We start from the raw sequence: 23632 nt of genomic DNA, 5'->3' as shown, positions 1-23632 counted from the left end.
GGCTAGTGTCCGAGAATCTCTGTATAATATCTTGTGTAGGATTCCAAATAGAGAAGACCTCCTATTTTCTTGGAGTTCCTGCCGTGAGTATGGCATCTAAAAGCCTGGTTTTACTCTGAAAAATGTCCCCCACTCCTTTCTTGGCACTTTAGAAAACATGTCTGCTTATATAATGACAGCAAAATAATTTGGTTATGCAGGCGGAAAAAAAAAAAAACGATAAAATAAAAGCATCCCCAAACAACAACAACACATGTCAAACCAGAAGCAAATGCAAACAGTAACATCCCTTCTCCTTATTATATAGAAGGAGCGAGATTCAGCAAGGAACAGCCCAGGATTACTTTGATTCAGTGCTTCTCAGTGAGGGTATTGCAAGAAGTTGAGCTACCTGGGTCCCTGCCTTCTAAGGGCCACTAGTGCTCTCTTCTCTTTCTCTCCCTTTTCCAGATATTGAGAGAGCCCAGTAGAATTCCCCAAATTTCCAAATATCATCCTCCATTCCAGGGACAGTACCACAGTCCCCCCAAACACTCTGCCAACATTTTGCATTAAAGAACTCAAGCAAGCAAAAACTTTATATTCAGTTCCAATATGCTTTAAAACTTTCTCACCATGTTTTTACATGTTCATGGTAAGACACTAATTTATGGTAAGGCATTTATGGTAGACACCAATTCTGCTGGGCATTGGCTTGCAGAGATCACCCTGCCAGAGCATTACTTCCCCTGCACTTGGTTGGGTAACCCATCCCAGTCCAATCCAAACTTGACCAATCAGCTACTCTCATCCCAGAACGGACCACTCAGAACTTGAAGTTGTCCGTGAATGACAGCTCCTACTGCTGAGGACACTGAATTATCACAGTCCATGCCTTTCCCAAAGTCTTTGACTCTCCATTTCATTGAATTAATAATGTCTTCAACATCTCCCCATGCAATGATCCTTTTTCTTATGCTAATCACAACTGGCTCTTGCTAGCAGCCCAAAATTCTTGGCTAATTTATCACTTTGATCCCCATTACCCCCACCACCACTTTGCTGTTGTGGTCAAGTGGTAGCTGATGAGGAAACCACCATGGGATGAGACATTCCCAAGTGAGATGACCAAGCAATGACCTTTCCCTCAGTAGCACTCATGGGTGCTTTGCTTAGCAGGGATGAGAACAGCCAGACCATGGTCCTTCTTCTTCATCTCTGGAAAAGTCCACTCTGACTGTGAGCCAGAAAAAAAAAAAAATGCCTATGCTCATAAATTGGCAAAATGCACCTCTTGCTACAAGGGACAAGATTGATTCTCGGGGTGGGGCTGGGGGCGGCCTTTTGGATAACTTCCCCTAAAGCTCTCTGCATCTCTTTGTCTTTCTGTCATCCTTACAGCCTACACCAACATTGTCCAGGCCTCAAAGATACGATGATGAGCTGGTTCTTTTTTAGTTCATTAGCTCTTCTGCTGTATTAGTAGATTATCAAAAGCAGTTTCAGTATGTCATAAAATCTGTTTGGTATTAACTTGATACATGATGTGTTTTTCTCCATCCAGCTAAATAGTTTCCTTCAAATCTGGACCAGATGAGCATCCTGGGACTTGCATGAGCTCATATGTGTGTCTGTGTGGAATGCAGCCCTGGGTCCCCTTGGACATGTGGAGCATGTTTTTGGCCCAAATGGAAACATCCTTAGGCACTGATGCCTCAATTAGGGGAAAGATAAAGATGCAGGATCAGATATGGCATCTGTAAAATGTTAATATCCTGGGTGATGCACCCTAGTTAAGTTTATTTTTCAGTTTCGTTTGATGGCTAGTTTAGGCAAAATCGTGACACGTGTGAAATTGCCTTTATTTAGCTCCCTTTGGGGATAGCCTCTCAACCCTGCCCCTGCTGACTGCCTCGTTGCTGCCTTAAGCTCACCCCAGCCCCACGGAGCACTCCTGCGCATCTCTTTGGAGCACCTATTATGTTCTGGGTGTAGGGGAAGGGGAAGAATAAGAGCAACTTCACTTGCAGGATGTAGAGGAAGGCACAGAAATGGGAGCAGATGCTTGTCCTACTGCAGGATAAACGTGTGATCAGGTGCTGCTGGAGCAGGTGAAGGCTCCAGGCCGCTCTGAGGGAGGGCCTGCCTGGAGAAAGCACCTGGGGCAGAACTCTGAAGAACACCCAGGAGTTAGGGCGGCTGCTGGCCCCGCAGGCACCTTTGGGTGAATAAGAGAAAGGCGCTCCTTCTGACAAGAGGCCTCTCTTGCTGGGCGCACAGTTGCGCAGGCCAAGTATGTGCATTTAGTCCCCACTCAGGTCTCACCTCGGTACCCTAGTGACGTCAGCAACCTGCACAGTCCCCAGCAGCCCCCGAGGGGATCCTGTGTGTTTCAGTTTCCTAAGGGCTGCTGTAAAAAATGGTCACAAACCAGGTGGCTCAAAAGTAGAAATTTATTCTCTCTCAGTTCCGCAGGCTAGATGTCCAAAATTAAGGTGTGGGCAGGCCTCGCTCCCTCTGGAGGCCCTAGGAGAATCTTCGCCTGCCTCTTCCAGCTCCTGGTGGCTCCATATGATCCTTGGCTGTGGCTGCATCACTCCAGTCTCTGCCTCTGTCTTCCAATGGCCTTCTCCTCTGTGTCTCTGTGTCAAATCTTCCTCTGCCTTTCTCTTCTAAGGACACCCGTCATTGAATTCAGAACCACCCCGTGGATGGTGACTGCAGTCATGAAATTAAGAGACTCTTGCTCCTTGAAAGAAAAGCTATGACAAACCTAAATAGCATATTAAAAAGCAGAGACATCACTTGCCGACAAATGTCCATATAGTCAAAGCCATGGTTTTTCCAGTAGTCACGTATGGATGTGAGAGTTGGACCACAAAGAAGGCTGAGCACCGAAGAATTGATGCTTTTGAACTATGATGCTGGAGAAGACTCTTGAGAGTCCTTTGGACAGCAAGGAGGTAAAACCAGTCCATCCTAAAAGAAATCAACCCTGAATATTCATTGGAAGGACTGATGCTGAAGCTGAAGCTCCAATACTTTGGCTACCTGATGCAAACAGCTGACTCACTGAAAAAGACCCTGATGCTGGGAAAGACTGAAGTCAGGAGGAGAAGGGGTAACAGAGGATGAGATGATTGGATGGCATCACTAACTTCAGTGGTCATGAGTTTGAGCAAACTCCAGGAGATGGTGAAGGACGGGGAAGTCTGGCCATTCATGGGGTCGCAAAGAGTCGGACATGACTGAGCAAATGAACTATAACAACGAGGTAATCCAGAATGACGTCATCTTGAGATCCTAAGGTAATTATTGCTGCAAAGACTCCATTTCCCAATAAGCTCACATTCTTAGGTCCTAGAAGTTAGGACATGGACTTATCTTTCTAAGGTTCACTATTCAACCCACTACACCACGTAAAGAAGGGGAGGAAGGAGTTTTCCGACAGTAGGAGCAGAGTCTGTAAGGCAAGGAGGTGTTCGGGGGCATGCTGGGTTCTGAGAATGTCCAGGACGACCAGGTGGGGCTTGGTGAGAGCAGAAGCTGGCCACAGAGGACTTGGTGTGCCAGTCAGCAGCCTTGGACTGTGCCCTGGAGGCGATGAGCAGGCTTTACATGGACTTCATTTTAACTGAGAAAGATCACTTGGGCTGAAGGTTAGGGAACAGATTGGAGGAGGGCAGGGTGGGAAATAAAGAATTTCCTCTCAGAGGACGTTACACCTATTTCGGTGAGCCATTCAGTGGCCTGATTCAGAGAAGAGGAAGTGATCTGGTGATGCTGAGGAGAGGCGATGCAACACCAGGATTGGTGACTAATGTGAACTGAGTGGAGAGGGAGTGAAGAATCTGGACTGATCCTGAGATTTCTGTCAATATCCAGCCCCAGCATGGCACTACCCTGACTTCCACATTCACGTGGCACCAGACCTGTTAGCAGGGCTCCATATACACAGCCACTTGCACTTTAGAACTTGAACACATGTTTTTAAGAAACTGCACGTTGAAGCAAAGGACCGTACTGCTGTACTGGGTTGAATGCTGCTGCTGCTGCTGCTGCTGCTGCTAAGTTGCTTCAATCGTGTCCGACTCTGTGCGACCCCATAGACGCCAGCCTACCAGGCTTCCCCGTCCCTGGGATTCTCCAGGCAAGAACACTGGAGTGGGTTGCCATTTCCTTCTCCAGTGCATGAAAGTGAAAAATGAAAGTGAAGTCGCTCAGTCGTGTCCAACTCTAGTGACCCCATGGACTGCAGCCTACCAGGCTCCTCCGTCCATGGGATTTTCTAGGCAAAAGTACTGGAGTGGGGTGCCATTGCCTTCTCTGACTGGGTTGAATAGTAGCCTCCTAATTTATGTCTAGGGCTTCCCTGGTGGCTTAGTGGTAAAGAATCCTCCTGCCAATGCAGGAGACACAGGTTCGCTCCCTGAATCACGAAGATCCCCTGGAGGAGGGCATGGCAACCCACTCCAGTATCCTTGCCTGGAGAATCCCATGGACAGAGGAGCCTGGCAGGTTATAGTCCATGGGGTTGCAAAGAGTTAGACATGACTTAGTGACTAAACGACAGTGACAATTTATGTCTGCTCAGAACTAGCGTATGTGACTTTATTTGGAGAAGGGTCTTTGCAGATGTCATCAGGCTAGGTCATACTGGATTAGTGTGGGCCCTAATCCCATGTCTGGTGTATATCTAAATAGAGGAACATTCAAACAGTCACACTCAGGGAGAAGACCATGTGATGACAGAGGCAGAGGTTGGAAAGATGAGTCTATAAGCCACAGAAGTCCAAGAACTGCTGCCAGCCAACAGAGGCTAGAAAAGGAAGGATTCTCCCCTGGGGCCTTCAGAGGGTGTGTAGTCCTGCTGACACCTTGATTTTAGACTTCTTGCCCCAGAACTGTGAGAGAATAAATTTTGCTGTCTGAAGCCACCCAGTTTGTGGCGGTTTGTTATGGGAGCCCACCCGAGACGGTGGGATTTCCAGACACTGTGGGCAGTCATGAGGAAAGATGTTTCTGTGAGCTTGATGTGATGCGGAGAAAGGCACATGGACCTTGGCATCAGGACATAACCAGGACTGTCACTGTGCCGTGAGTATCAGAGAGACTTTCATCTCACAGGAATCTTACGAGGATTAGATGAAAAAATGAGTGTAGATGTCTATTGAAACACTGTTTAGGATGGTCAAAAAATGGGCAAGGTAGTGGTGGTGAGAAACAGTAAATTGTGGCTATGATTTGTGGATATTGCGTACTATAGATTAGAATTAAAAGAGGCTGTGTGTATGTGTGTGTGTACATGTGTGTTAATGTGCACAGACTGACACATTACTATGACGTAGTAAGAAGAAAAGTAGCTGGGCATAATCTACCTCCCATTAAAAAAATAAACATATCCGTGCTTGTGTGTGTATGTATGTTTCTGTGAGCATAGAGAGATACACAGTCAACCAAGGAAATTTGTTCCCTCAAGGGGTGATAATGATCAACTTTTAAAGGAAGAACATCCATAGTGGGGTGTGTATACCACTCCCCCACCCCACCCCCGCCACACACAAATGCACTCAAAGCTAGTTTTGTTAATTGTCTTTGTTATCCGATTGCTTTTTCATGCCACTTTGCTTCCCCGTCTACAGTCCTGCATCTTGACAGTTAAAGGTAACAGCTTCTTTTATTTAAAAGAGAGCTCCCTCTGCCCTGGCTCCTTCCCAAAGCGATATCCAGGTGGAATGGGATGGGAGGTGATCTTTCCGGGTCCCATCCCATCCCTGGGCATCTGGCACAAGTGCCTTTTGGGGTATAGCTCAATCATCTGGTTTCTTGATTTGTGGGCTTCTCCTTCCATAGAGTTGGACATGACTTAGAGATTAAACCACCTCTACCATCTGCGGAAGTCCATGGACCTCTGTGTTCACTCATTACTGAGATTCCTGCACTCAGAAACCTCCTGGTCCCACTGTGTCCAGGCATCTTCTGGTCTATCTGTACATCCAAGTCCCCTCCATGAAGCTGCACAAAAACTCCGGTGCCCCAAGCCATGGGAACTGGATGCCTGCTCCATCTGTGATGTCTCCACTCTGTCAGCCTTCTTTCAGCCATCTGTGGGTGGCACCTTTCTCTTGGGCACCACGATAAACACAGGGCTCCTTCGAGGATTTCCAGCTGTCTTGAGCTGTACCCTGAGGGGTGAGCAGCAGGCCCCTTGCACTTGGAGTTCCCGGTTGGTCTGGGTTTTATGACTCCTCTCACTTCCTCTCCACCTAGGTTTCTACCGTAAGATTGGGGGTCCAGACAGTGCCCCAGTCTGTCCTCTGGTCTTCTTCCTCCTCTTGTCCCTTCTTACCTCTCCTGGGATTTGGGAGGACTCTCTCTCTTCCCTTTCTGCCCTTCTGTCCTACTTTGATCCCTTACCCCTTTCTCCTCCCATAACCTCTTCTGGAAAGACCCAAACAAACTTTTTTGCCAACCCAATATTTGCCCTCCTTTTCCTGAGGCAAAAATCGAGGAAGGGCTGTAGGAAGAGAAAGGAGACCATTGAAAGTTGAAAACACATTGGCAAGGTTTTCCTAAACATTATCCCTTCCTTAGACCCACCTTTGAATTCTTTCATTAATAATTTTAGTGGATTGAGGACTTCCTAGGTGGCTCAGTGGTAAAGAATCCTCCTGTCACTGAATTAGACATGGGTTCAATCCCTGGTCTGGGAAGATCCCACATGCCATGGGGCAGCTAAGCTCATGGGCCACCAACTACTGAGTCTGTGCTCTATAGCCCAGCAGCCACAATCACTGAATGCACTTGTGGCAGCTACTGCAGCCCGAGCGCCCTAGAGACAGTGCTCTGCAGTAAGAGAAAACCACCAGTGAGAAGCCCATGCACCGCAACTAGAGAGCAGCCGCCTGCTCGCTGCAACCAGAGGAAAGCCTGGACAGCAACAAAGACCCAGCATAGCCAGCAAATAGATAAAATTATGAAAAAAAGAGGGAGGGGATATATAAAAATAAATAAATAAATACATAATGTTAGTGAATTGAATGGTGGTTCCTGGGAAAGATATGTCTGCATCTTAAGCCCTTTGAATGTGACCTTATTTGGAAAAAGTTAAGTGTAGATGTAACTAAGTAAAAGATGTCAAAATGTGATCATCCTGCGTGGTGTAGGTGGGCTCTAACTCCAGTGACAAATGTCCTCATATGAGATACAGAGAGAAGAGCAGAAGGCCATGTGAAGATGGGGACAATGACCTGATGATGCAGTTACAAGCTAAGGGTCACAAGGAATTTCCTTGGAGTCACCAGGAGCTGGAAGAGGTAAGGAAGAATTCTCCCCTAGAATCTCCAGAGGGACCACAACCCTACTGATATCCTGATTTTGACAGTCTGACCTCCAGAACAGTGAGGGAATAATATTCTGCTGTTCTAAGCCACCCCGTGTGGAATAATTTGTAAGGCAACTCTAGGAAACTAATTTAGATGGATAATGAGCATGAAATACTTTTGACATTAATATAATAACAAGAAAGAAAAGCACGGAGCCTGTAGAGGACTCGGTGTGTGGGAACTCTATTCTAGTAACTATTTTTGTTTTAATGGGAGCCGACAGCCTTTTCCGGTGCCTCTGGGGACCACGCTGTCTTGACCTTCTTAGCAAGTTTGCAAATCCCTCCACCTGTTCTCTTTGCTAATATAGCTATTTTTTCTGTCACGCCCGTGGACACCCGGGACACTGACAGAGTTCAGAATCGCTGTCTCTAGATACTGATCGTGCAATAAAAATGGCAAGCTGATTAGTCAGCCGGGGAGCAGAAGCCTTTTTTCCCATTATAAGCATGATCTAATGCTGTAATCACCTAGTCTGCAGCCAGCAGCCAAGTGCTTGTGGTCAGGCCGAGGCCCCACAACAGGTGAACCCTGTTAAAAGGCATCCTGCTACATGGTTTCAGCTGTCCTGTAGACCCGCCTGTCTCATTCCCTGCAACGTAATAACTACATAGAACTCATATGTCCCGGAGTTTATTACAATCTCCAGGGTCATCTTTAAAAAAAAAGTGAAAAAAATAACTCCAACTTCCAACACATAAGGCTCCAGGAAACCCAGGAATCCGCTATGGACTGTAGACATAGTCTTGTTGGCTACTTATTTTCCATCAGACTGGTGTCCCTGACCTCAAAATAGACTCAGTGTCTTCCTTCATCCCCAAGGCATTGTTTTCTGGCTTGACTTAAAATTTGAAGGAATTTCAGTGCACAGAAGGGAAACTTAAGCTCAGAGCTGGCCATGACTATACCCAAGACGCTGGGCTATATCCCATGCCATGCAGTCCCTACTGCTGCTCTTCCTTGACACAGAATCCCAACATGTTGCTGAGGACAGCTCTCTTCCCTCCTCACCTCCACAGAGGAGCTCATTACGACCGTGTCTTTCATCCCCAGTGGCTAGCCCCAGGGTCCTCTTTCCTCTACCTCAGAAGGGGAAGCTCCATGTCCATTCATATGGGAACGACTCCCCAGTCTTCTCCTTGGGTATACACAGAACTTAAGAATCTCCTTGTCTAGGCTTTCCCAGTTCAGAACGGAATCTCCTTTTACACAGATAAAAGCCCAATTAAGTGTTTTTTCCCTTCGAGAAAGCCTTGGCCCCCACAGACCAATTCGGGTTTCCATTTTTAGCAGCACAAAGAATTGGCAGAAGCTTCGAAATTACAGTCTCTCCTTAAAGGCTCTGAAGAGCCTAGATCCAATTCTGAGATAGAATCAAAGCCCGCATATGTACTGAATTCCCCTTCCTTTTCCTCCAGCCCATAGGGAACTTGGTCTTTATACAGTATTTGAGGCATTTCTTCTTCCATGTACCAGCGCTGCGTGACTTGGAAGAAGATTAACTTGTCTGAACCTCAGACTCTCTATCTGTAAAATAGGATTAATAATACCTTTTGAAGAAGGTTATTGTAAGATGATTTAAAGAAAGAACTTAAGAAAATTATTTAGCATGGCGCCTGGCAATAAAAAATATTCAAGAAACCCTAGACTCTACTTCTTCCTCTCTTTGTGATTAAGCAGTGGTTTGCTTTGTTGTCTCACACAGGTATTGTACTGTAGTGCTAAGGATGATATAAAGTTTCAGAAACTAGTTAAAAAAGATACATTAAGCCTCCAGAGAAGCAAAAATGCCCTGCTTTATTGAACATCCTTTTAGCTCTGTCTTTGCACTGTAATTATTTAAGATTAATTCCTAGATATGGAATTGGTGGACAAAGGGTACAGACATTTTTGGGACTTCTGCTACATACTCCTGAATTGCCCTCCAGAAAGTCTGTTCCCGTTTACATTCTCCACAGCACTTGTGTCAAAGTGTCTTTTTCTTGAAATCTTGAGTTTTACCTAAAATTTATTGACAGGTTAAAAAAAACTATCTCACTGTGATCCTTAAACTGATTTTCAGACCTGGAAAACAAGGACTGACTCAAGTCCAACTCTTGTATTTTAAAGATAAAGATCTTAAGGTTTAGAAAGATTAAGTGACTTGACTGATTAGGGGGCAGCCAAAATTCATATCCCATGTTTCCTGACTCTGGAATTCTTTCCATTATAGTACTCTGGAGAGGAAGAGTTAGCCTGGGGTGAAACCACTCAGGGCCTACTTACTAACAGGGCTCAATTAGACCAGAATGAATGTGTGGTAGAGTGAAGAGTCAATGAAGGAAATGTTAATTAGTGTCTGGCTAATTTATCATTCAATAAGGAGGACCAGCACTCTCCGTGTTAGCGCCACCTACTGTGAAAATTTCAGCTTGCACAGGAGTTTCTCTAAAATTGAAGACTGAATGAAGGAAGTCACTGGGAGAACCGGACGGATTTAAATTGTCTTCATCACTTTGCCAACAAAGGTCCATATAGTCAAGACTATGGTCTTTCAACTAGTCATGTATGGATGTGAGAGCTGAACCAGAAGGAAGGCAGAGTGCTGAAGAACTTATGCTTTTGAACTATGGTGCTGGAGAAGACTATTGAGAGATCAAATCAGTCAATCCTTTAGGAAATCGACACTGAATAGTCATTGGAAGGGCTGATGTTGAAGCTGAAGCTCCAATACTTTGGCCACCTGATGCAAAGAGCCAACTCATTGGAAAAGACCTTGACTCTGGGAAAGATTGAAGGCAGAAGAGAGCAACAGAGAATGAGACGGTTGGATGGCATCGCTGATTCATGGCATGAACTTGGGCAAACTCCGAGAGATGGTGAGGGACAGGGAAGACTGGCATGCTGCAGTCCATGGGGTCTCAAAGAGTCAGACATAACTTGGCGATTGAACAACAAATTCTAGGAAGAAGTACGGGTTTCCCAGGTGGCGCTAGTGGTAAAGAAGTGAAGTGAAGTTGCTCAGTCGTGTCCAACTCTTTGCTATCCCATGGACTGTAGCCTACCAGGCTCCTCGGTCCATGGGATTTTCCAGGCAAGAGTACTGGAGTGGGTTGCCATTTCCTTCTCCAGGGAATCTTCCTGACCCAGGGATCAAACCCGGGTCTCCTGCATTGTAGGCAGATGCTTTACCATCTGAGCTACCAGGGAAGCCCCTGGTAAAGAAGAACCCGCCTGCTAATGCAGGAGACCTAAGAGACGTAGGTTGAGTAGGGAAGATCCTGGAGGAGGCCATGGCAACCCACTCCAGTATTCTTGCCTGGAGAATTCCACGGACAGAGGAGGCTGGCAGGCTATGGTCCATGGGGGTCACAAAGAGTCGGACAAGTTAGCATGGATACATAGCAAGAAGATGACGCAAAGAGTCAGACACTACTGAGCAACTAAGCACACACACAGGAAGAAGCAGAAAGAAAAAGAATTCAGTATGGAGTCACTGAGTCATGAGCCACTGGGACCTGAACTTCTGTGGTCTTCTGAATTGCTGTGAATGAAGTTCCAGTTTCCTACAGGGGCAGAATCAGTATCCCGTTCTTCCTATTCTGTATACAGAGCATGACTTTCTTCATTTTTCTGTAACCTAATTTCTGATTTAAGCCGACATTCTACTAGCAGCAGAAACTTAATATCTAGGGACTTCCAGAGTAAACTCTCTCACTTTGGTGTTTACTCAGTTACTTTGGATTTCAGTGACTTATTTCAAGATTTCATTCCTTTTCCTTCTTCTAGGGGTTGCAGGTAAGAGCCTGGAAGCTTAGGATTGTTCAGGTACAGAAACTGTGAGCTGGGTAGTGAGGAAGGCTGGGTGGGGGTCGTCAGTCCATAGGCATCTTTAGTCTGATGCAGGTCTGGTCTTTGGCCATGGGCATCTATTCATTCTGGCACCCAACAGCCCCACTTGGCTTCCTAGATTTGGTTGTTAAAAAACGTTCCATCTCAAATATATCCTCTGCACCCCAACTCCAAGCCCTGCTCAGTCTGATGATCCTCTGGTATTCATTTTGTGTCCATCAAGGGGAGGGGGGAGAGCAAAGGAAATTTTATCAGTAGATGCCCCTACAAATTTCTGGTTGTGGGACTATCAGAGAGCTTTCTCAGAGCCCCTCTGTCTGTGTTGACTGTTGTTCTGTCTTCTGTATTATTTTGATGCACATGTGTGGGCAATTTATGTCCTGAAAAGGGACAGATGGTAAACATTTTAGGCAAGTCCTCAACTCTGCCATTGTCACACAAAAGCAGCCATAGACACTTTGTGTACAAGTGAGCATGACTCCTTTAATAAAACTTTATTGATGTTATCCCCTCCTCCAACTTCTGGCATTTCCCAGAGAGCAAGGCACAAATCCTCTCAGTCTTGGTGCTGTCTAAATCTGTTTGGGGGATAGATTTATTGTTCCCCCTGAAAATCACAAGGTCGGGGAGGAGGCAAGGGACAGGGCCCCCAAGGTATTCATCAGTCTCCAGACTGTCTTCTTTCTTCTGCTCTCTCTCTAGCCACAGCAGCCTTCCCTCCTCTCTTTCCATTCTCTTGTGTACAGTATAAACTTTATGTCATGCTTTCTAGGGGGTTAGTCTTTAGATTCCATCACACTTAGCTCTACACATTACAGACCTTTGCACTTGAAGCTCTAAATTCTGTAATAAGAGTCAAGAGACTATGTGGCTCCAGGTCAAGAACTTGATGTTCTCTTCCCCATGCTGTTCATAATCCTTCCTTTTGCTGGGAGCAGTTGATACCCCCAGTGACTGAGCACAATGGTAAATGTCCTCTCCGCTCTCCCTAAGTCTGATCCTTGACCAAGTTCAACCCCATACTCCAAGGGCAGCCAAAAAGAAATTCCCTGGCCAGAGTCTCTTCATCTGGCTTTATCTTGTGAGGAATTGAATAAGAATAAGGTTGACCTGAGAGTCATGCTTATGAATAGAAATGAGCATGAATAGAATGAATAGTTTTGCTTTCAAGGCAAAACTGTTTAGAGCAGAGTATTTCAAACTACAAGTTGTAAACCATTAGGACATTAGCATAGGAGTATGCAACACTTTTTAGTAAAGGGGCAAATAATAAGTATTTTAGGATTTTACTTAATAGGCAGCTCTCTAATTTGCTGTAATTGTGTGCAAGTGATCATAGATAAGGCATAAATGAATGGGTGTGGTTGAGTTCCAATAAAACTTTATTTATGGAGACTGAAATTTTAACTCACCTAATTTTCAAATATCATAAAATATTCTTCTTTGGATCCTTCCCAACCATTTACTAATAAAAAATGAAAAACCAGCCTTTGCTCACTGGACATACACCGAAGAGGTGACTGGGTGGAACCGGCCCTTGGGCTGTAGTTTGCTGAAATTTGTATTGTATATGACTGTGTGTGTGTGAGTGTGCTCAGTTGTGTCCAACTCTTTGCAACCCCATGGACTATAGCCCACCAGGCTCCTCTGTCCATGGACTTTCCCAGGCAGGAATACTGGAGTAGGTTGCCATTTCCTTTTCCAGGGGATCTTCCTGACCCAGGGATTGAACCTGGGTCTCCTGTGTCTCCTTACAGTGCAGGCAGATTCTTTACCACTGAACCACCAGGGAAGCCTTTGTATCAGGGGGTCAAGAAATCAATTAAGTGAGGTTGGCTCAGGACTTTCTTTAAAAAAAAAAGAAATAGAATCCAGTAGAATGAAGAAGACAGAAAATGCCAGCCTGCAATGTACACATAAAAGGTTTCATGGAATGTTTATTTCAGTTAATTAACATATGTATATGTGCATTGAATTATGATGCAAAATATATTTCTTACTGTGGAATATAGCTGAAGAAGTTTTGAAAATCATCCATTTTGAGAAACATTCCTTGCAGTATGACATTTTTATCTCGGAAGAGTTATTTCTCTACTCATCCCACACCTCCAGATTTGATGTTAGTATTGCCAGATAAAATGTAGGACAAGTTAGATTTGAATTTCAGATTTTAAAGGAATAATTTTTTAGTGTTAGTATGTCCTATGTAATATTGGGGAAATACTTATACTGAAAATATTCATTTTTTTATCTGAAATTCAAATTTAGCTGGACATCCTGTATTTTTATAAATCTGAAAGCTTTATTTGATACATGATGAATTGTTTTAATTATTACTATAATGACCTAAAATGCAGGTGAGGGCCGTAACTTCAGGGAAAAAAACCTGATAATTAAAAATTCCTCCTAAATGCCAGGCTCTGGGTTCTTTCACAAGCACATAAGAACTAACTCTCGTTACAGTGCTCTCAGAAAGGGACAGCTTTGTTGTCTGCATTTAACACATGAGGAAGTTGGAAAGCACTTTCCCCACAACTGCATGTGAGGCGCGGACAGAGGGATGCGCCTCTGGCTCCAGTGCCTTGCTGCTTCACCAGGTTGTTCTCAGAGCAGAGCGCTGTGTCAAGACCACTGGCAGTTCTTGGCCTCAGCGGTGCATGAGCAGGGCAAGGGGAGCCGGCGGGAGCACTGGGGTGCAGGCAGTAAGGGGTGCACTTACTGTCTGTGGAGAACTTAAGCACAATAGAGAGCTGATGAAAGTCTGATTTTTGTGATCACTGTACAGTACCAGCGATAAAACATCCCTCTCCTCAGGCAGATGTCCACGCCCTCCAATGTGCCACTACTTGGTATACAGTTGGTGCTTAGGACATGTTACTTTCCTTTTTCTTCCTTCTCTCTTTTTTTCTTTCTTTCTCTTTACCCTGGGACTGGCAAATAAATTTCAAACCACTTGCCAGCTCTGATTGGTGATGGCAGCCTGGACTGTTGGGTCAAGAAGGGTTCTAGAGTTGAGTCTTTGCTGGAAACAAAAGGGAGCTCTGCTTGATCAGTGGTGTCCGCCTCGGGAAGGTGAGTAAGGAGCAGTAGCATTGATGCTATATGTTTGCCCTCCTGTGGCTAAACTCTGCAATCTTCAGATGCTGAATGGCTACTAACCATGAACCCAAAGCTTCTTCCTACTTCAGATGAAGAAGGAAAGAGGGAGAGAATTTCTGTCCATCATATATATCACAAACCCTGTCCAAACACAACTCCTGAGTGACCTGGAGCCATACGCTGTGTGTACCTTGGAGGCACAAGCAGGCGGGCAGGAAGGGCACATGTTTGCTAGAGACCAGCAGCCAGGGGCAAATTAATACCTCTCCTCCCACAAACTCTCACCGCTGGAAGCTTTTGCATGAGCTCATGCATAGTGTGACCAGAGGCCTCTGCTGGCGTGTGCCTTGTTGGAAGCAGTGGAGAGGAATGACTTCTCTAATTCAGATGTGTGTATGGCTGAAGACAGGGCTACAAAAATAGGCTGAAGGCAGGAATTTCCATTCCTCTGTGTCCCCAGAGCAGTTTCCTCTTGGACACAAACCTCCACCTTCCTTAAATTCCCAAATTGAGTAACTGCTTGGAAGGCTTTCTTGGATTTTTTTTTAAATTATTTTTCCAGCTGTAATTTTTCTTCAGTCTGGAATTTTGCTCTTTTCTGTTTCAAATTTCATTGTAAATCCAACTTGAAAATTAGACATTATTAAATAGCCTTGTGTACAGCAGGCATTGGGTGTGCCATCTTTTAACGCTGAAACAGTCTTCTAATTAGATGACTCCATGATTACCCTGCACCTCAGTTTACCTCCCCACACCAGAAATTGGAGGTAAAAATAGAAAGACCACAGGCAAGCCTTCAGATGGAGGAGTTGATAAGTCTAATAAAGCCTTTAAGGTCAAGGAGAAAGAATGTTCAAAGGCATACAAAGGCATTTGGATAGCATCTTGGATATTTAATAGCATTGGCAAAACCTTGTTTTGTTGAGTCAGTAACTTGTGGGTCTAGAAATGGCTTCTAAAACTATCTGGTCTATTTCCTCTTGGGGAGTGGTGGCGTAAAAGAGACTGTGATCCCTCATATGGCTCACAGCAACTTTGTATCTGTACAGAGGTCAAGATATTAATCACAATATGAATAATATCACCCTTTGATGATTCTGGCATATGTATATCTAAAAACTGGAAATGTGATTTTCTTACACCAGTGAGACAAGTGTCTCCAAGGAAATGGGTCTAGACACTGGTGCTTTGTTTTGTGTTACTCCAGTTGAACAATTTGTTGAGTCGTTCATCATGCTTTCCCTCTGGAATCTTATTTTCCATTGTGTCCTTAAACCCAACTTCCAGGCCACTTAGTTGGGTCTCTTTACCAGACTTTCTGGAGCCACTTTAATTCCTACTTCAGAAAATGTATTCCCACATAGATACTCCCAACTTGTCTTTCCCCTTCCCCTCCCCAACCCAGCCTTCAAGATATCATGGAAGTCAGGTCAAACAAGCCATCCTTAACTATTTGTCCAAAATCCTATGATTTCTCCCATGTCTGAATGCCTGTTGGGAGTTATTGTCAATACTCAGTCTTTGCACTTGGCCTCTGATGATTGGCTACAGTTGTTTAAATTTTTCTTGAGGGAAAAGACCATTATTGTATGATTTTTTCCCCTCTGTTTTACAGAATGCATAGCCATGTTGGGCATGCTTCAAGTCATACTGGATTGCTAAATGTTTGGGTCTCTTGTTTATGCACCTAAGAACATGGAGCTTCTCTTTCATCTTTGTGGTGTTTGACCAAAGTTTGCCCCCAACCTTACCCAATTACAGGAAAAATAGTGTTCAAAGTAGGAAGCAAGTTCTGTGAATCCACATTTCCTTTGTTGGGCAATGATCTAGCTGCATGTGGCATAACTTTTGCTGACACATAGGGTACTCACTCTTTTCTTTCTTTTTTTTTCTTTTCATGTCAGAAAAAAAGACTATTTCCATTCAAGTCACAAGTGGTAAGGGGTGGCGGTGGTTTCTCTGTGACCTTGGGCGAGTCATTTCAACACCATCAGTTGCAGTTTCCTCTTCTACAACTTTTCCAGCTCCAATGTTCAGAGATTCTATGGCTTTGTGGCCACTTATCACGTCTCATTCAAAAGATTTGTTTATATGACAAAGGGAAGGCCTCCCTAAGTTCCCTCTTTTTTCTCTGCTCTGGATCTCATGATGAAGGAAGGAGCTGGTGAAGTTAATAATTAGAAGTCTGGCTGGGCCCCTCCTCCACAGTAACTGTGGTTGCTTTTATCTCACTAGTCAGGACTCAGAGCCCACCTTGAGGATAATGGCTTAACTTGTCCACAAGGACATCTAGACGTTTGGGGAAATCATCCTGCTAAGTCTCTCTTCCTACCACCATGTTTATCCTCCAGGGTACAGAATTGTCTGCCTGTGGTTTTACAGCACGGACCACATCAAGTCTTCTGTAAAAGCCTTCAGAAAATTCAAGACAAATTCTCATGATGCTAAAGGCTTTATTAGATGCCTTTTCTCTTTCTTTTGTGGTTGATGGCAACAAGACTGTTTACCACTGTTAGCCATAATTTTATGAGTTGTTATTTGGTAACTTATGTTTCTGCCATATCATTTGAGGTGTTGCATCTTGAGGACAGATGTTTTGGGTAAGACATGAGTTGATTTTCACTGATCAAAAGTTGGCCCTTGTGTTAAAGGGAGTAGAGGAAACTATACTGTTATTAGGTTTTCAAATGCATGCTTACCTCCCTAGAAAGCTAGTCTGATTTCTGCCATGATTGGAGCGAGATCCAAAGCTAGTTAATTAAGAAATCTCTATTATCTAATTGCTGCTATGTTTAATGAGCTTTTTAAGCTTATTATTTCAGACAGAGAAATCATTTTGTGGAATTTTAAAAAGTTGTTCGATTGGATGGATCTTGGTCTTCTAAAGGATGTGCAGCATTTTTTCCTAAGAAGGCACTGTTCAGTGGGCAGTGACAGTGGGATTAGTCCTCCTTGTTAAGTCAGTCCAGCGTGTGATTTATGTGCTTGTACTTCCACACAGACTCAGGGAAGCAACTCCCCTTTGAAACATACAAAATAACTTTGCCAAAAAAGAGGAAAATCAGAGTTTCAGAAGAAAGTAAGTTGTTTGGATTAGAACTGAAACCATGTGGGGCCCAGAAATTTTGTAATATTTTACCCATTAATAAGTAAATGTGCATGTACAGAAGGAGTGGGGGAGCTCATCTATTTAGATTCAAAAGCATGTCAGCCTAATTGTATTAGACAACGGTGAGCTCAATAATTCCACTTTCGATCCATTGCGGTGTGAAGTTCATCATTATCTGCTTCAAATTATTGTTCATTTCAAGAGCCACACGGTGAAAAAGCATGTAAGGACTTTGAAAGAGGACTTGTGCCTTCCCCGAAAGCTTGGTGAAGCATTTCTTTGGAAACATTTCTGCTGAGGCTGTGCACTGGTGGTGAGTGGGCGTAGAGGGTGAGCGTCTGTGCTTCCCCTTTTCAAATTTGTTTAGCTTTGATACGTCTCCATGGAAACAAGACCCACTTCTGAACTGTCTTTAGGGTTGTCCATAAGAGGAATGAATAGAAACATAGAGATAGCTAAAATTCTCATATGATCCAAAAATATCAGTCAAGGAGAGGGAAACTGAGGTTCATTGAGCCCCTCTTTGGGACTGATAATTTTAAATAAGGTTTTTCCTTTAACCCTGAGAGTTGCACTATCTCTGTTTTACATATAAAGGGCCTTGAACTGCTGAACATTTACTCAAACAGTAAGTAACAAACTCAGATTTGAACTCAGGTCCGTCTGATTCTGAGACCCACGCTTTTTCTATAAAACCACATTACCAGTAGTGTTGACCTTCCCTCCCACCTCCCTCAAGCGTTTTCCAGAACTATATAAAAATGGGCCATGCTTGATGCTACCTTTTTTTGGGTAAATAAAATGCCTGTGAAGAAAGAGATACTAGGAAGAAAAAAAAAAATTAACTGGCCTGGATAAGCCAAGCGTGAACTCAGCAGTAGCACCAGCCGCATGCTGAACAGTTGCCGCCAAAAGTTTTGGAATCCTAATCTGATCCAGTAAAGCTACATTTAGCTAACAATCCCTCTGGTAGAGAACCTCCATTTACCAAACTGTTAGCTGCATTCCACTTTGCAGAGAAGATAAGGTGATGGACAGTAAAGAGTCCTGCAGATCTGGTTCGAATCTCAACACCTACTTGTGGGAGCCCGTACTAGGCCTTGAACAACTTCTCTGAGCCACAGACATCAACAGGGTTTCCTGATGGCACAGGACTTGGCCCCCAGGTGTTTCAACCGGTGGCGATAGGCAACAGCCTTCACATATCCACTTTCATCCACAATCTACCTCAGATATTTACAAAATTTCAGTTTGTAGGAAGGGTCCACAAGGGCTAAGAAGGAACTCACCCTAAGGGAAGTGATCTCATGTGGTGAGATGGGGCCAGAAACCAGCCTGGGAATTGGAAAACAGATGTAGACTCATTACTGTCTTGTGGGCATCATTAGAATTCAGCCCCACCAGAGATTAAAATGCTTTGACATGTACACCGTAGCACGAGAGCTTGAGCAGTTGATTGTGGGACCCCCTGACTCCGACTGCAATGGAATGTATTACAAAAGGAGCATCCCCCTGTTTATTTTAGGATTGCAAGGTCTCTGGCATTGAGGTACACATGTTTTCAGCTCTGATGGTACCCTGGCAGTGGAGACAGAGATGGGACTGCCAGCTTGGTGTGACACCTTCATGGGACAGTGAGGACCTGAGGCCAAAAATTCTAGCTCTATAATCCATAGAGGGTAGTAGACAACCAAATGGGATCTATGGGACATCTAAGTGGTCCTGAGTCTTCCCAGAATTATGTAGGTAGGGGAACTCTTTAAATATTGCACTTCCTATGGTCAAAAAGGCTTTGAGCTTTAGAGCCACTGGAATTTAGATGGAAATGATTCATTGGAAAAGTTACCCTCTAGGTCATTGGGATGATGAAGCACAGTGCAAGGCCAATAGTAGGTCTTCAAGAAAAGTTAATTGTCTTGATCTGTCTGGGGCATAAGCAGGGTTTGGCTCAGTGAGCAAGCACTGGACATGAGCAGGATTTTGCTGTGCTGCCCTGGATCTCAAGGGGCAGTCAACCAAAGAGATCAGCTCTCAGGGTGTAGTCTGAAAGAAACATTAGACAGGAAAAGGCGAGAAGGCATAAATCCAGAAACTAGCTAGGAAGATCTGGAACCAGCAAGGCCAAGCCATGCAGCCTCCAACTGGAAGGGCTGGAGGAGGCGGGAAGAGATCCAGAGGGGAGGGGAGACTTAACTCACTTAGTACCAAGTGAGGGCTAAAGCCTGGGTGCTCTTCTCTTCTTTTAACTTTTTAGAAATATAGTTTCAAGCTCATAGATAAGTTATAAGGATAGTATAAAGAATGTCCACATATGTTTTCCACCAGTATGTCCCAATGTTAGCATTTTACCCCTTCGCTTTATCCTCTGTCTCTATTTATCCCTGTATCTTCATACCTTGTTGTTGCTGCTGTTTAGTCACTAAGTTGTGTCTGACTCTTTTATAACCCCATGGACTGTAGCCTACCAGGCTCCTCTGTCCATGAAATTTCCCGGGCAAGAATGATGAAGTGGGTTGCCATTTCCTTCTCCAGGGGAAATTCCTGATCCAGGGATGGAACCTGTATCTCCTGCATTGGCAGGCAGATTCTTTACTGCTGAGCCCCCAGGGAAGCCCTATCTTCATACCTACTATATATTTTTTAGAACTGTTTGAAACACAATGCCCCTTTACATGTGTCAGTGGGTATTTCCTAAAAATAAGAAGTTTTTCTTTATTAACTATAGTATGATCATCAAGGGCTTCCCTGGTGACTCAGATGGTGAAGAATCCACCTGCAATGCTGGAGACCTGGGTTCAACTCCTGGGTTGGGAAGATCCCCTGGAGGAGGGCATGGCAACCCAATCCTGTATTTTTGCCTGGAGAATCCCCATGGACAGAGAAGCCTGTTGGGCTACATTCCACGGGGTCTCAAAGAGTTGGACACAACTGAAAACTAAGCGCGGCACAGCATAACCATCAAATTCAGGAAATGAATTTTCATACAATATCATTGACTAATGTGCAGACCTTATCCAGATTTTACTGGTTGTCCCAATAAGATCCTTTAAAGCAAAGAAAATTCCAGATCGCACATTGCATTCAGTTGTCACACCTCTTTAGCCTCTTTTACTTGAAACAGTTCCTTAGTTGTCTTTCCTGATACTGACACTTTGAAGAATACAGTTCAGCTATTTTATAGAATATTTTCAGTTGGGATTTGTCTGCTGCTTCCTCCTGAGTGGTTTCAGCGATAGATGCATTTTTAGTGGGAATAGCATGAACCTCATATTGTGTTCTTCCCAGTGCATATCAGGAGGTACGTGATGCCCATTTTTCTCATGACCTACCTAACCTATTTAACTTTGATCATTTAGTTGAGGTGGTGCCTGCTACGTTTCTCCACTGCTGTGTTTGCTTTGTCGTTGATAAGCATCTGGAGGGCAGCCGCTTTGAGACTGTATAGATATTCTCTGTTATTTCTCAAACTTGCTCACTGTTCTCACCACTGTCATATTTTCCCAGAAATCAGTGATCATGGTGATGATTGCCGAATGGTAGAACCCAATCTCCTGACTTAACTATTTCAGCTGAGTGTGTGAGGACATGTCTCGCACAGCCTCCATGCCTTAGCCTGTGTGCTTCATCTCTGAAATGCCCTCCTACCCCTTGTCCCTCAATATTTGACAATAATTTCTTTCAAGACCCAATGATTCATCTCCAAAGACTCTTCCCATGACTCACTACAATCTACAGTGACCATTTTCTTGCTTTCCTTTCCACGCCTACCTTTAGATGTTTCTTAGTTTTTAGGTATTTCTTGAAGCCTTGACTTTCACTTATGTCATGACTAGAGCTACATCATCTTTTACGTTTTCCAAACTGTCTGTGGTGAAGGGCCAGTGTTTGAGAATTTCCCCAAAAATGAGGAAGAATCTGTTGTTGTATATGTGTGACCCACCAACCAAGTTCAACAGCACGGAAGTGGTTGCTATTGCCCTGTTCACCGAGACAGCCCCACTGGCCATGTTCTTGAACGTCATGGCAACATCAAATTGCCCTAAAAGTTTCTAGGCTCAATATCAGCTGGTAATATCTTGTACTTAACATTTCTGTACTTGACATGGACCAGTAATATTTTGATTGCACGTTTTAGAGCATTCCCTCCTTTTCCCCAAATCCACACTTACTCCCAGACCCAAGAGAGATATACGATGGTAATTAAGTGAGAGAGAAAATTCTTTCCCTCAATTGCCTCCATTCCATTGAATTTCATTGAAGATTCCCCTTTGTAACATAATTATCACCAAAAAGATCTGAGACTTCATGGGTGAGGAAGCAATGAACAGCTGCTCCTAAGAAAGTCAGTTTGAGGGACATGAAAGGAACATAGAGATTAAGAGAAATAACCCCTGACAGCATAATATTTTAAAGGAATAAGGAAAGCTGCATTTACCATTAGAATAATTCAGTCTACAACAATCACATCAATGAAAGAACTAACTCTTCTACTCTATTTCTCCTGGTAAAAATGGAGCTCTTCATCTGAGACCCTCAATGTTAATATAATGGTCACTTGGGCACCGTGGTCAATAGGTACTGGGAAAATGAGAGAAGCAAAACACAGCCCTTATGAAGCTGATATTCCACTGGGGAGACAGTGATGGGGCCAATGAAGGTTAAATCTCCCTGAGATTATGGGAGCTATTTGGGGGTCAAAGATGACCTTCTGGAGGATGTGATGTTAACAGTGAGAGCAGAAGGTGAGTAGAGGTGGGATGCGGGAATGGATAGACCCCAAGAGAGATGCCAGCATGTGCAAAGGTGGGTGGGGGAGCCATACATTGGAAGGACCGCCTGCAGTCTGGCATGACTGGGCCCACAGGATGGAAAGAGCCCCAGGCAGAGGCGCAACCAGCAGGAAGCAGCCAGACCCATTGTCTTGTGGGCTAGCGAGGGTTCTGGTCTTTGAGCCTTGGGACTCAATATTGAGAGTTCTTGACCTAGGGAGTGATGGGCCAGCTCATGCTGTCAGGGTGATCTCTACTGTAGAGAGGATGAGCTGGTAGATCAGAGTGGGCTTGGCGGGTTGAGTTTGGAACCTGTTTCCTCAGCCCTGTCTGGAGGTGACTGGCTCAGATCAGAAAGTGGACTCTCTTGTCTTTTCATCTTTAGGGGACCTGCCAACAACCTTTGAGGGATGGGTGGGCAGTGTTCCCGTTTCTCAGATGGGGAGCCCTTTAGAAGAGGTCCTGATCAGGGTATTTCTACCCCATATCCATAGTAGAAAGAAACAAGTTCTTTGAAAGCCAAGAGACTACAGGCCACATGGAGCCCAGGTGTGTGGGCTGCTGAGAGATTGTTTGGGGGCCATACGCTCCCCTTGGCAAGGCTCAAAAAGCCATTTCTACCTCCTTCTGCCTCACCACTGAGGTGGTTTTCACCCAGCAGATCTTGAGAATGATAGGTCTATAACAGGAAATTAAAACTGAGTTTTTGGGTAGAACCTGTGAACAGCTGTTAAAAGTCTTGCTGATGGGGAGTAGCGGGGCAGGGTAGCGAATTAGTTCAAAGTTTGAATTACAGCATGTTTTGAAAGAAACAGTGTGATGACATTCAAGGGTAAAGATAAATCAATTAAAAGTCATATACACAAAATGATTTTCCCTTCTCTAATACATTAATTTGCAACACAGTGTCATTACTCAGTGGTGTATTCCAGTCAGGCATATTGCTTTTATTTGTTAATATTTATTTAATTTTTTGGCATAGGAACTCTTATTAGTTGCAGCATGTGGGTTTAGTCCCCTGATCAGGGATTGAACCTAGACCCCCCGAGTTGGGAGCTTGGAGTCTTAGCCACTGGACCATCAAGGAAGTTCCAGGCATGTTGTTAAAAGAATAAGACAACATTAGTAGTAAGGAAGTTATCATCTACTGAGTATTCACCAGGTTATCATCTGTTGCTTATTCACCATGTATCAGGCACATACCCAAGCATTCAGATTGCATAAGCAGATCCAGTGCTGATGACAAACCCTCCATGGTAGGATTTTATTATCATAACCATTTTGCAGATGAGCAAGCTAAGGCTCAAAGGGTTTCAGCACCTTACCCAAGGCCACACAGACATAAGCGAGGGAGTCCAAATAAGAACCTGAGTTTGTCTGGCGTCCAAGCTTATAATCTATTCCCAGCCATGGAGAAGGCATCAAGTGTTCTGTGAGGTTTATCTGCTTCATGAATTAGA

The 23632-nt window shown here is 44.3% G+C and overlaps 1 long non-coding RNA gene across 1 annotated transcript in view; it reads left to right on the top strand.

The window, feature by feature from the left end:
- Positions 1-2740: 2740 nt before the first annotated feature.
- LOC132345495 (uncharacterized) overlaps positions 2741-23632 on the top strand; it is a 79937-nt gene continuing 59045 nt past the window's right edge. Inside the window, exons 1-2 of the long non-coding RNA XR_009494858.1 lie at positions 2741-5076; positions 7190-7295. This is a non-coding gene — a long non-coding RNA (uncharacterized lncRNA). The remainder of the gene's footprint in view (positions 5077-7189; positions 7296-23632) is intronic.

This window comes from Bos taurus, chromosome 6, assembly GCF_002263795.3.
Source record: "Bos taurus isolate L1 Dominette 01449 registration number 42190680 breed Hereford chromosome 6, ARS-UCD2.0, whole genome shotgun sequence".
Taxonomy (NCBI): Eukaryota; Metazoa; Chordata; class Mammalia; order Artiodactyla; family Bovidae; genus Bos; species Bos taurus.
The sequence above is the reverse complement of the archived record's forward strand: the minus strand, read 5'-3'. Positions and strand labels throughout refer to the sequence as shown.